General features: G+C 40.1%; 1 protein-coding gene and 1 long non-coding RNA gene across 12 annotated transcripts in view; one reads left to right on the plus strand and one right to left on the minus strand.

Moving 5' to 3' along the window:
* The window catches only part of LOC118151594 (uncharacterized), a 36,536-nt gene extending 27,572 nt beyond the window's left edge, over window positions 1-8,964 (minus strand). The window contains exons 1-3 of the long non-coding RNA XR_004739990.3: window positions 8,788-8,964; window positions 5,876-6,081; window positions 1,085-1,295 (exon numbers count right to left, since the gene is read on the minus strand). This is a non-coding gene — a long non-coding RNA (uncharacterized LOC118151594). The remainder of the gene's footprint in view (window positions 1-1,084; window positions 1,296-5,875; window positions 6,082-8,787) is intronic.
* Window positions 1-13,179, plus strand: part of DNAH5 (dynein axonemal heavy chain 5) — a 385,840-nt gene that overhangs the window by 84,887 nt on the left and 287,774 nt on the right. The gene's annotated exons all lie outside the window — the stretch shown is intronic.

Consider the following 13,179-nt stretch of genomic DNA (forward strand, 5'->3'; position numbering starts at 1 on the left):
GGGGTTTTGCCATGTTGGTCAGTCTGGTCTTGAACTCCTGACCTCAGGCGATCCACCTGCCCTGGCCTCCCAAAGTGCTGGGATTACACTTTACCTTTCTATCTCTTGATTTCCCTACCTGGAAAATGGGAATAGAAACACTCACTTTTGTTAAAAATTATACATGCTGGCAACCTACTTTGCCTTTCTCACTCTCAGTTTCCTCATCTAGAAAATGGGTATAGTAATGGTCTCTTATTTTAGAAAGGTGATTTTTATACTATTAAATATATACAGGAAAGAACTGGAAAATGGCCAAGGGAGGGAGGTATAGAAAAACTTACTCAGCAAAAAACTTCTTCCTCACCTGCCTTTCCTAACTCAAAGAAATCTGCCCACAGCAGAACTGGGCCTGGGGAAACTCATTCCAATTTATTTCCTTCCGTGGAGGGTGGGGAAAGCGTGGAGATTTCAGAGGCTTTCAGGATATAGAAGAAGGTAGGGGGATGATAGGAAGCTTTCAGCCTATTTCCAGTTCTTCTCCCGCCTTGTGGAACTAAGCCCAACCCCATCTTATAGTACTCGGTACCAAAAAGATGGCCTCATGGAAGTGGGCACATGTGGGCACCTATGTGCCGAGCATGAGGCTGTGTGGACGAGGAAGTGAGGCACGGTGTGTGTGTGGTGTAGCCACGGGGAGGGGGCAGGAGTGGGAGGAGAATGCTGAGGGCCTCCCAGGGAGGTGAGCATGGAGTGGGGCTCTGCCTTGGCCAGGGTCTGGCAGGGCTTCCCCTATGCTGATGTAAAGAGAGAGGCACAGCCAAGTTGTGTGTCACGTTGGTTTAGACCAGAGGCCAGCGAATTTTTCTGTACAGGACCAGATAAATAAATATGACTGACTACTCAGCTCTCATTTCTAACTGCTCAGGTCTGCCACTGTAGCATGATCGCAGCCATGAGCAATACAGAAATGAATAAACACAGCTGTGTTCCAATCACATTTTGCTTACAAAAATAGACAATGGGCCAGATTTTGCACATGAGCCATAGTTTGCCAACTCAGAAAGTAGGAATTCTGAAAAAGGGATGCTGATTTCATTCATACCTCAGCAAGATGATGTCAGCCCATCAGTGCCTAGGTGTTCACCCCTCTAGTGTTGGGGCTCACTCATCTGTGCACCTCCTCACATTCACTGTATCACAGTAGCGTCCACTTCGTTTCTCCTTGCCTTGCTTCTTGCATTTGCTCCACCAGAGTAACCTGAACTCAACAATTTTTTAAAGTCTTCTGGGATTGAAAGAACTTCTGCAGCAAGCTAAATTAAAAACGAAAGATTTGTATGTTTTTTAAGAGTTGAACAATGAGAACACATGGATACAGGGAGGGGAACATCACACACTGGGGCCTTTTGGGGAGAGGGGGCCTAGGGGAGGGATAGCAGGGGGTGGGGAGATTGGGAAGGGATAACATGGGGAGAAATACCTAATGTGGGTGACAGGGGGATGGAGGCAGCAAACCACCATGGCATGTATGCACCTATGTAACAATCCTGCACTATCTGCACATGGACCCCAGAACTTAAAGTATAATAATAAAAAAAAGGGCTCCCTCAAACTGTAGGGAAGTAGAACACTCCTTTTCTACTTTTGTCTTTGCATTTTGACTGTAGCTGGGAGTGAGTCCAGTTCTGGAAATGCTTTTCCTGGACTCGGTCATGAGGAATCTTTTTTTTTTGGAGACAGAATTTCGCTCTTGTTGCCCAGGCTGGACTGCAATGGTGCGATCTTGGCACACAGCAACCTCCACCTCCCAGGTTGAAGCGAATCTGTTGCTTCAACCTCCAGGAGGATTACAGGCATGTGCCACCATGCTCAGCTGATTTTGTATTTTTAGTAGAGACCGGGTTTCATCATGTTAGGCTGGTCTCGAACTCCTGGCCTCAGGTGATTTGCCTGCCTCAGCCTCCCAAAATGCTTTACAGGTGTGAGCCACCACACCCAGCAGAGGAATCTTGATAGAACTCACAAAGAATTCCAGGAAAAGGATCTGGGGTAAGGAATGAAGCGGGAGACCCATGGGGGTGAAAGTACCTCCAGGTCCCAACGTTTTCTCTGCCTTGGTTCCCACCTTGGTGGCCCCACCCCTTTTCTCAAGGACCCACTGTCCTGGGTGCTGGCCTGGTCCAAAAAGGGACCCACACTCATGGCATGAGGGTGTGGAGCCTGGTTCTGACTTGGGGCTGGTTTGGCCGACTTGGCCTGATGAAGGGCACCTCTCCTCGACCTTCACCACCTGGCATTCTCCAACACTGAGACTGAATCCACACTTGTCTGCCTCTTCCCTCTTTCTGTCAGTCTTCTTGAATCTTCAGTGGGATTCATCATATTCAAAATAGTCTGTATTTGCAGTTTTGAGTTCTGTGAGGACTCAAAGAACTCTTTCTAAATTTAAAAGCCGTTGAGCACTGGGTGCAGAGGCTCACACTTGTAATCCAGCACTTTTGGGAGGCCGAGGTGGGCCTACCACTGGAGGTCAGGAGTTTGAGCCCAGCCTGGCTAACATGGTAAAACCCGTCTCTACTAAAAATACAGACATTAGCTGGGCGTGGTGGCACATGCCTGTAATTCTAGTTATGTGGGAGGTTGAGGCAGGAGAATTGTTTGAACCTGGGAGGCAGAGGTTGCCTCTGCTCAGTGAGCTGAGATTGTGCCACTGCACTCCATCCTGGGTGACAGCAAGACTCCATCTCAAAAAAAAAAAAAAAAAGAAAAAGAAAAAGCCATTGAGAAACATAAAATTCCTTCATGATTATGATTAATTTCTGACATAACATTGTAGGAGCTTGTGACTTCTCTTTAAAATGCATTAAGGTTTTGTGTGTTCTAATAAATGATTAATTTTGTTAGCTATCTATGGCACTGCAATTTTGGGGAGAGTATAAAGTTTAATATATTCATACTAAAACATTCTATTAGGACATCCTTTAACTATAGTTTTTCTATTAATTTTACCTGTAATTCTAACAGATTTTGCTTATTTTATTTTAATATTGGTTTTTGGCACATGGCTATCATCTATTCATAGTGGATTATACTTTTTATAGAAATCAAATGGTCATCTTGGTCCAAATCTTTAGTGGCTTTTTCAATTCTACTATATATGAGAGTAATATTGAAGTGGCTATTCCTTTTTCTGGATGTGTGCTGTATCTTTATCCAGTCTTAAAAATAAAATCAATACAAAGAAAATTATCAGAAGAAAAATAGGAAGGGACATGAACAGGCAATTTACAAAAATAAAAAACAAAGCAAAGCACAAATGCCCAATAAATATTTTTAACATGCTGAGCTTCACTGCTGTCCAAGACTTGCAAATTAAACTTGCAAGAAGATAGCGACTTTCCACTTCGCATCTATCGTATAGGTAAAGATGAACAACATTACATTAAATTTCTCATGGAAACCAAAGAGTGTAATTTTTGAGAGAGGAATTTTATAATAATTTATTGAAATTAAGAAGTAGAGATTTATACTAAAGATTTGTATGCAGAGATATTCATTATACTGTTATTTATAATAGTAAAAAGTTGGAACCAATCTAAAGGTTAAAAAAAAAAAGTTGGCTAAATAAATCAAGGCCTACATAGTCTATATGGTATACAATTGTTAGTTCATATTTTGAAGAATGTTCAATAATATGAGAAGGGGTACATGATACATTTTAATCTAAAAATAAAGATGTGTGTGTATATATACATATATATATATATACACACACATATATACTTATGCATGTGTGTATTTTATTAAGAAAATGGGAGCTAGAATATTTCTCATTGAGTAGAAGAATATATGTTAATAGTGCTCATATTATGGTGATTTTTTTAATGTTCCAATCAACTGTATTATTTTTATAACAAAAATAAAGTATATTTAAAAGTACTAGTATTAGAATTATTTAAAAGTGGTTAAGGATCTTAAAAGAACGATGTTAAATTTTAAATGAGAGAAAATGAGCAAAATCAACTCAAATAATTCACTATGTAACTATCAATATTGGGTTACTATACGGCTATATTTATATCTTTTCTTCTTTAGATATTGAGATAAAAGTTTTTGCCTCAATATTTTCCACAAAGTAAAATATATTTTATTACTTATGATTATTTTATTATTTAAATTTGGTCATTTGATATAGATAGAGAAAATTTCTAAATTGGAAATTTTTGAAAGTGATTCTTATGGGTTACAAGTGAAAAATGCGTTAAAGCATCCAGTAATTTCCCACCATTCTGTCTTCTTTGTAAATATAAGACAGTAAGTGTAAATAATTGATAACCTTTGATGTTCTCATTAGACATGGATCCGTTTTGTATTTCCTTAGCTCTTTAAGCAGTGGTCAAAGGGTGAGTTATACTTTCAGCCACTGGATGGCAGCTAACCTCCACGAGTAGTCAGCGGTTTGCAGTCTCTGTATAGACTGCACTTCATTTAGTATATTGTGCTTGAAGGGAGAGAAGAACCCAACATGCAGTATCTCTGGATTAATCTCATTTTATTAACCTCCGAACATAAGATTTTATAGGGCATGAGATTGAAATGCTGTAAATCTTGTAACTGGAATCTGAGGATTTCTCCTTAAAAAGAAAAGAAACAAGCTAGATAAACCTGTCTGTTGATTGCAGGTACAGTGTTGTTTCCGTGGTTTATAGATCCATTACTAATAGTAGAACTTTGCCAATTTGACATCCCTGTTCCCAATAAAATTACGACAACAATTCTCTGTAAGGAAAATATTTGTGAACCTTAGCTGAGGCATGGCAAGTTGATGCTCAGTATATTGAAATTCACTCTTATGAATAATTCAGTTCACAAAATTTCAGCATGCAATTCTATCCCATTTGATAATCACTCAATAAAATGATAATAGAAAAGAGCACCTGCTCTGTGGGAAGAAATGTGGGAGCTGGATCATGCTGTAAACCTCACGCTTCACTCTCTGCTAATAGAGGAGGGTAGAAATGCGGGATGAGCAGTTTCTATCCTCTGTCTAACAAGGGGCACATAGACAAAGGGACAGCCAAAGGAGGGGCTGGGATTCACCTTTTACGCTTATTAATGAGTTCTTTTACTGCATATCCTCAAACAACTCACTATCTATAGCAACAAGTTAAAAAAGAAAAAAGACAACAAAAATAAGAACAACAATCTCATGAACAAGGACACCTTCAAGGGGATAAAAATAATATAGAGGCATTACTCAATGATATAAAATAGTTTTGGTTGATGACTATACACAGCATAGGTGATGTCAAAAAATTCCCATTCAACATATATTTAATGCGCATCTGTTATATGTCAGATATTGTGCTAGTTACAGTATACATAGTCTTTGTTTTAAAAAATATCCCAGTGTAAAATATATTTCTAAAATGTAATTATTATTTAGTATGAAAATGATTAGATTCGAGGAATGAACTGTAGAATTTCAGAGAAGGGAGTCATCCATGGGATTCAGGAAGAGTGCTATGGAGGAAGGGCCATGGGAACAGATTCTTGACTCGTAAATGGGACAGTGACCAGCACAGATGGAATGAAGTGTGTGTCAGATCCTATGAAAATGTGTTTAGGGAACAGCATGTACCACCTTACTGGGAAGTGTGAATGGCAGTGGTGGTTTGCAGGAAAGGGTAGGAAATTCTTGAAGTTCTTTTTTTCTTCATTATTGCACGCTCTTGGCAAAGACCTTCCCTCCCCTCACATCTTGCTTTTCCTTGTATATTAGAGTAAAATGTAATATTGAAATATGAGTTTTGAACTGATTTTAATAAGGTTTAATCTCTACCAGAGTTAAATAGAACTAATTAGGAAAACATAAACTAAATAGATTGCTTACCATTTTGAAAATCTTCCATAGCACAAACTTTTGTGATTTGAAATGTTTTCCATTTTATTAATTTTCTTTTTTTTCTTAAAGAGAAAAAGTAATTCACAAATGATGATAACAGTTTGGAGAAAAATTGCCTTCAGCCTTAGTTCTTTTAGTCATAGTTGCCTCATATTTTCTCCTAGGAGACTGCTGTTCTCAACTTTGTGTATTTCCTGGATTAAAAAAGCAATAGATTTTCTCTTATTGCTCTACATCACTCAGTGAATTAAGCCCTCCAATTTTTGTTTCTTTATGCTTTGTTATGATTACGTAATGAGGTGGGCACGTCCTGCTTTCTTCCATTTGGCAGTGAAACCCACTCAGGATGCTGAGTTCTCTTGGTCTGTGTGTAGTCTGTTTTTACACTGCTCTAAAGACATACATTAGACTGGGTAATTCATAAGGAAAAGAGATTTAACTGACTCATGTTTCCACTGGCTTAACCAGAAGCATGGCTGGGGAGGCCTCAGGAAACTCACAATCACGGTGGAAGGCAAAGAGGAAGCAAACACATCTTCCATGGCGGCAGGGGAGAGAGAGAGTGAGGGGGGAAGGGCCACACACTTTTAAACAACCATCTCTTGTGAGAACTTTGTCACCAGACAGCACTCGGGTGCTGCACTAAACCATTTGAAATCATCATTGAAACAAGGACTTGTATGAATGGCAACATGAGGGTTCAGCTGTCTCTTACTTTTTTTTTTTTTTTGAGATAGAATCTCACTCTGTCGCCCAGGCTGGAGTGCAGTGGTGTGATCTCAGCTCAGTGAAGCCTCCACCTCATGGGTTCAAGCAGCTCTCCTGCCTCAGCCTCCTGAGTAGCTGGGATTACAGGTGCGTGCCACCACGCCCCGCTAATTTTTGTATTTTTAGTAGAGATGGGGTTTCACCATATTGGTCAAGCTGGTCTTGAACTCCTGACCTCTTGATCTGCCTGCCTCTGCCTCCCAAAGTGCTGGGATTACAGGCATGAGCCACTGCACCCGGTCAAGAGTCTCTTACTTTTAATCAGTGAAATTGACCTATCCATGTCTAATGGTGCTAAACCATTAGAAATCATCCCCATAGGCCCGGGCGCGGTGGCTCATGCCTGTAATCCCAGCACTTTGGGAGGCCGAGGCGGGTGGATCACGAGGTCAAGAGATTGAGACCATCCTGGTCAACATGGTGAAACCCCGTCTCTACCAAAAATACAAAAAAATTAGCTGGGCACAGTGGCGCATGCCTGTAATCCCAGCTTACTCAGGAGACTGAGGCAGGAGAATTGCCAGAACCCAGGAGGCGGAGGTTGCGGTGAGCCGAGATTGCGCCATTGCACTCCGGCCTGGGTAACAAGAGCGAAACTCCTTCTCAAAAAAGAAAAAAAAGAAATCATCCCTATAATTCAGTCACCTCCCACCAGCCCCACCTTCACCATGTGGGGATGACAGTTCCGCATGAGATGTGGGTGGAGACACAGAATCAAACCCTATCAGTCTGCCTTTGACTTCTCGTTGATTGTGTGGTCTTAAGTTGTTTCAAAATGAAGCACCGAGTGGTGAGAAAATTGGTGATGAGTGAGAGAGAATGTGTGAGAATTGGCTAGGATGATTTTCCTTTAGGTTTCTGGGTGAGAAAGGAGGGAGATGGAAAGCAGCTGGGAAGGTTAAGAGGGAAAGAGGCAGAGATGTCCCAATGTGGAAGGCGGAACCAGCCTGGCTCAGAAAGTAGCAGTGAGATAAACCCTGGGGTGGATTAATGGGCAACAGTTTCAAACGTCAACCCTCTATTTTGAGAAAGAGGGAGGGAGAAGGTGGAGAAGCAGAGAGAAAGAATTTCCCCGGCCTGCTCTTGCTCACTTTCAGAGCACCTCTCTCAGGAACACATTTTCCTTTATTTTCTTCGATTATGAAAGGAATATCTTGCAGACTTTATTTAGCTTTTACATTTTTCCTTCTACTTTTGAGTCATGTGATTGCTCCTCCTTCACTAAAGTGATTTAGACCAACTTCAAAACTGAGTTTTATGAAAAGTTCTTTCCTTATCCTCTAAAACTTATTGCAAATAAAAGGGTATATTTTACATGTGTCGACTCATGAGCTTGACATAGCAGCCTGGATTCCCACAACCTTGATAAGATCTGATAATTTAGTACTTTATTATTTCGCTTAGTTAGTTTTATCTCCTTTAATGGATTATAAGCTCTTTCTGGGAAGGAACTGTTTTATTCTTGAATAACTTTGTGCAGAGTATATCAGGGGAGCTTAATAAATATATTTTGATTGCCTTTGGTGACATAAATGAGTATACTAAAGTATTTTCTTAAAGTATGTAACATTTCCTCTTAAATCACACCTAAAATATGGACTTTTCTTACCATGTAGAAAAGAAATTTTACCACCAGGTTTGACCTTTAGGGTCTTTCTTCACTGTCTTTGGTTCCTATTAAAATAGGAACTGGCTGGGCATAGTGGCTCATGCCTGTAATCCCAGCACTTTGGGAGGCTGAGGCAGGTGGATCACCTGAGGTCAGGAGTTCAAGATCAGCCTGACCAACATGGTGAAACCCCATCTCTATTAAAAATACAACAATTAGCTGCACATGGTGGTAGGCGCCTGTATTTCCAGCTGCTTGGCAGGCTGAGGCAGAAGAATCACTTGAACCCAGGAGGCAGAAGTTGCAACGAGCTGATATTGCACCATTGCACTCCTGTCTCGGTGATAGAGCGAGACTCCATCTCAAAACAAAAGCAAAACCCAAACCGAAACAAAACAGGAACCATCCCACATTTTGAATGATATAATATTTGAAAGGTAAAACAATCCAAAGAAAATAATTTTTCATATTAATTCAATTGAAACTATTGAATAACCAAGGGCTATATTTTCAAAATTCCTGCCTTATCTTGTTCTTTATGTCTTCATATCTAGGTCCGTTTATGTCCCCAACTTGGAATTTACTTCAGTCAATGAAAGTTGATTTCTGTAGTTAATTGCCCCATTTCATTTGAATGTTTGAACCTACCCAGGGGCTACATTTGACTATAAGGCCTAATGTTAATTGTTTCCAGTAGAAGAGTTAGTGATAGATGGAACGTCAGGAAGCTGACAATTCTTTTAGAAGCAGGAATAAGGTATTACATCATAAAGCTATTGCCAAATGTACTTATGATAGAAATGTATGTATACATTCACTTTAATTGGGTGTCCTTTCACCTCTGCTCTGTTAAGAAGTGATGCTTGTTTTAGTAAGAAGTGTTGAAACTCATCCTCAAAAAAACTCTGAAGGAACATTTGATCTGTACAGAGTTTCTATAATTTAGTCTTGCTGGAAATAAGATGAACTTATTCTTTATGTGTATGAAAAATAAAGTTTATGTTTGATCTCTAATTGTATTTTATTAGTAGCAATTTTGCTGTTGAAGGAAACGGCAGGTCAGAGATTTGTCTTGTGGCAATACATTAGGTAGTAATGATGTTTATCACAAGTTATGTTACAGTGTTTAAGAAAGGTCAAATACAAAACACACAAGTAGTCCCAGCTACTTGGGAGACTGGGGTGGGAGGATCGCTTTTTCCCAGGAGTTCTAGGCTGCAGTGAGCTATGATCGCACCACTGCACTCCAACCTGGGCAACAGAGTGGGACCCTATTTTTTTTAAGAAAAAAAAAAAAAAAAACACCTAAAGAAAACACAATGGGTAAATAAATTGGGTTATTTTTGTCTTCCTTGGCAATATGAATTTTTTCTTGGTAGTGGAATAACTCTAATGCAGTTTGTAACTGTAGATAGTTTGACATTTAAAGTCATAATTAGATCCTGGATGAGGTTATAAATTGGCTGGTCTTCATTTAATGAGCAGTTGGAAAACCCAGAAATATACTTATGAATGAGACATATCAATCCCTGCCCTCTGAATTTGGGGTGATATTGGTAGAGGCTGGGAGTTACCAAAAGCACAGCCCCTGAGCCTCCCCTTGAACTCTGATCTGCCACCAAGTGTTCTATTTCTGGGGTGATCAAATCATTCTTTCTCTGACTAGAAATATCTTCCTTTGATGCCTCCCTGGGCCTATTCTTAATCTTTTCAGAGACAGAACTTTCTTTACAGAAATTGCTGCTTTCTTTCAAAAAATGGATTTGCTGTCTCTGATCACATTCTTGTAATCAGAAGTCTTCTGCCTATCAAATCAATGCATCATCCCATTTTAGTTCCAAACTCCTCAGTGTGGGTGTGAGTGCTAAATCAGTATTTGTGGATGTCTTGCCTATTTTTATGGATTTTTTATTTGTGATAAAAGTCAAGCTATCCCAAGTTGGGAAATTCCCCTATGATGGTAGTTTATTAGTGTGCTTCTGGTGGAGTGATGTAAGAGGCCTTGGGCTGGGGTGATTCTTTGTTGCTTTTAGAAGATGTCTCTTGAGTCAACTAACAATTCCTATTATCAGGATTTTATTTAACATTAAATGCCATTTGATTCACTTTTCTCACTAAATCTTTCTGTAGGAGGAGAATATGATTTTCAGGTTGCCAGTTTCATGATATCTTAGTGCAAGAGAAAAGCAAAGAGGACCTAAATGCAGGGTTTTATCTTTGCTGGTGAACCTATTTTACTTTCTCTTCTTAATGAAAATGAACACAGCGAAGATATAACAGAGAAGATAGCCCCAAAAGGCCCCCTCAGGGACACTGGAGCCCTGGACTTTCCTTTCCACAGCTGTTGAGCTTCTGCAGGGTGGTGTGTGTCTGCTGGTGGGACAGAGTGAGTGCAGGAGGATGGAGGCTGGGGAGTTCTCCCCGTTATTAACTGCTCCTTGATGTCTTCAAAACCAGCGATTGGGCATGAGCGATGACTTATGAAATGAAATATATTTTCCTTTGCAATAAACACCTGATAAACTAAATCACAATCGAAAAAGAGAAAATATGGGCCAGGCTTGGTGGCTCACACCTAAAATCACAGCACCTTGGGAGGCTGAGGTGGGAGGATCACTTGAGCCCAGGAGTTTGAGACCAGCCTGGGCAACATAGGGAGACCCCATCTCCACAAAAAATAAGTACGAAATTAGCCGAGTACAGTGGTGCATGCCTGTGGTTCCAGCTATTTAGGGAGCTGAGGTGAGAGGATTGCTTGGAGCCCAAGAGGTTGAGGCTGCAGTAAGCCATGATTGTGTCACTACACTCCAGCCTGGGAGACAGAGCAAGACCCTGCTTCAAAAAAAAGAGAGAGAGAGAGACAGAGTATATGAATATTTTTACTTTATATTTGGGAAAAGAATCATGCTTTGGTGCCCTAGAACACCAAAGTTTAAGTGGTAAAACATCAATTAAAAGGTGGCAAAAAGGTTAAAAAATGTTAGCTCCTAATGCTTTCATAAAGCAAGAATTTCCATGTTAATAAGTGTTCTTTTCCTCTCTCTCTAATTAATTGTGGTTGTATATTTGCTTGGACTTTGAATTTCTGAAAGTACAAGTAATTAAGGCATGGGGTTATTCCCAAGCTGTTGGTTGTCTTTTAGATGTTAACTACAGACAAGCTTCTAATAAAGTAGTGTTTTTTTTCCTGGTTCTGTATGGTATAAGGCTGGAATTTTGGTTCTAAACAAAACAACTGCAACCACCCAGCTGGGCGATACTGTCGGAAGAGACCCCACATGAAACAACCGTGCTAGGCAGCAGAACCAAAAGCAGGATGCCAGAAAGACTTACTATAATAACCTTGGTGTTTTGCACCTAAAATTTAATTTATATGTCTTCATTCACAACTCATGAGCTTTGTGTGTCTCGATTTGGGAGAAAAATTTTAGAAAGCACTACAGCTTTATATATAAAGAATATGGCTGAGCGTGGTGGCTCACGCCTGTGATCCCAACACTTTGGGAAGCTGAGGCAGGTGGATTACTTGAGGTCAGGAGTTTGAGACCAGCCTGACCAACGTGGAGAAACCCCATCTCTACTAAAAATACAAAATTAGCTGGGTGTGGTGGTGCATACCTGCCAGCTACTTGGGAGGCTGAGGCAGGAGAATTGATTGAACCCGGGAGGCAGAGGTTGCAGTGAGCCCAGATCATGCCATTGCACTCTGGGCAACAATAGCAAAACTCTGTCTCAAAAAAAAAAAAGTTTCATGGTTTAGGGAGCATACTTGGTTCAAAATATGGGCATCTGGAAAGAAAAAAAAACTCTTATGGAGAAAACAATATTATCATAGGCATAACAGTATTGCAGTGTTTAAGTGATAGGCTTCATTTCAGATGATCAAGTGCTCTCATAAGTTTTCTAATGTTTTGTGTATCGTATGAAGATAACATTGTAGTTACTTTGAGCATGCGGTATGCCTGGGATCTGAGATTCTTCACTTAGATTGTGCATTTTTCTTGGAGCCAGAAGGTACCTGCAAGATCACTGGGTCACCTATCTCATATAATTTAGGGGAAGATGCGTCCAGTGTGGCTGGCTGGTTTTTCATCAGAGGCCACACAACTGCACAGTATGTGCAAGATTCAGGACCGGAAGTGTAGCGTCCTAAAGCCAGAACAACATTATTTCTGCAGGTACGTGGAAATGTCATCAGGGAAGACAAAGATGCTCCTGAGATAGTCTTTCCTTTAATGTATCCCTGTAAGTGCCAAACGTTCCAAATTCTTACACTTTCTACATGAAAAGCACTATGCAAAATAACATCTGGGATGTGCATTTAGCGCCAAGCCTCTCTTCCTCCAAACTGCAGAACTTAGATGCTCTTACTGCTTGCTCTGCTCTAAATGCACCAGCTTTCTGTGTCCTCCTCTGGGATTTCTCTTCTCTTCCCCATCCTCTCTTTTGAATTTTGACAGATGAGGCTCCCAGGAAACCTGTGCATCTTTTAATGATTATGCTGCATAATTTCAATCCATAAAAATCGTGGCAAAATCAACAAACCATGCCACTCTATTTGAAGCTCTTAGAATCACTGTCTTCTTTTGTGAGTGCAGCTCAGATGATTATGGCATCAATACTATTGGTTCCTTTATTTCCTTGTTATTATGAGTTTTTAAATTATTATAGTATAAAGAAGAAGATACTGGATGGTTTTGGTCTTGCATGTTATCATACTGGCCTTCATGTTTTTAAGATGGAAAGTAAAGAATTAGAGCTTTATTCACATTTCCTTAGTCATCTAATCTCCAAAATGTACTTTCTCTAGATTCCTCTACTTCTGCTTAGGCTATGATGATTCTTTACCCAAGCTGGGAAACATGGAATCCTCTCTGACAACGGTATCCTTTTCTCTGCTACCAGTTGTCAAGTT

The sequence above is a fragment of the Callithrix jacchus genome, chromosome 2, assembly GCF_049354715.1.
Source record: "Callithrix jacchus isolate 240 chromosome 2, calJac240_pri, whole genome shotgun sequence".
Classification (NCBI taxonomy): Eukaryota; Metazoa; Chordata; class Mammalia; order Primates; family Cebidae; genus Callithrix; species Callithrix jacchus.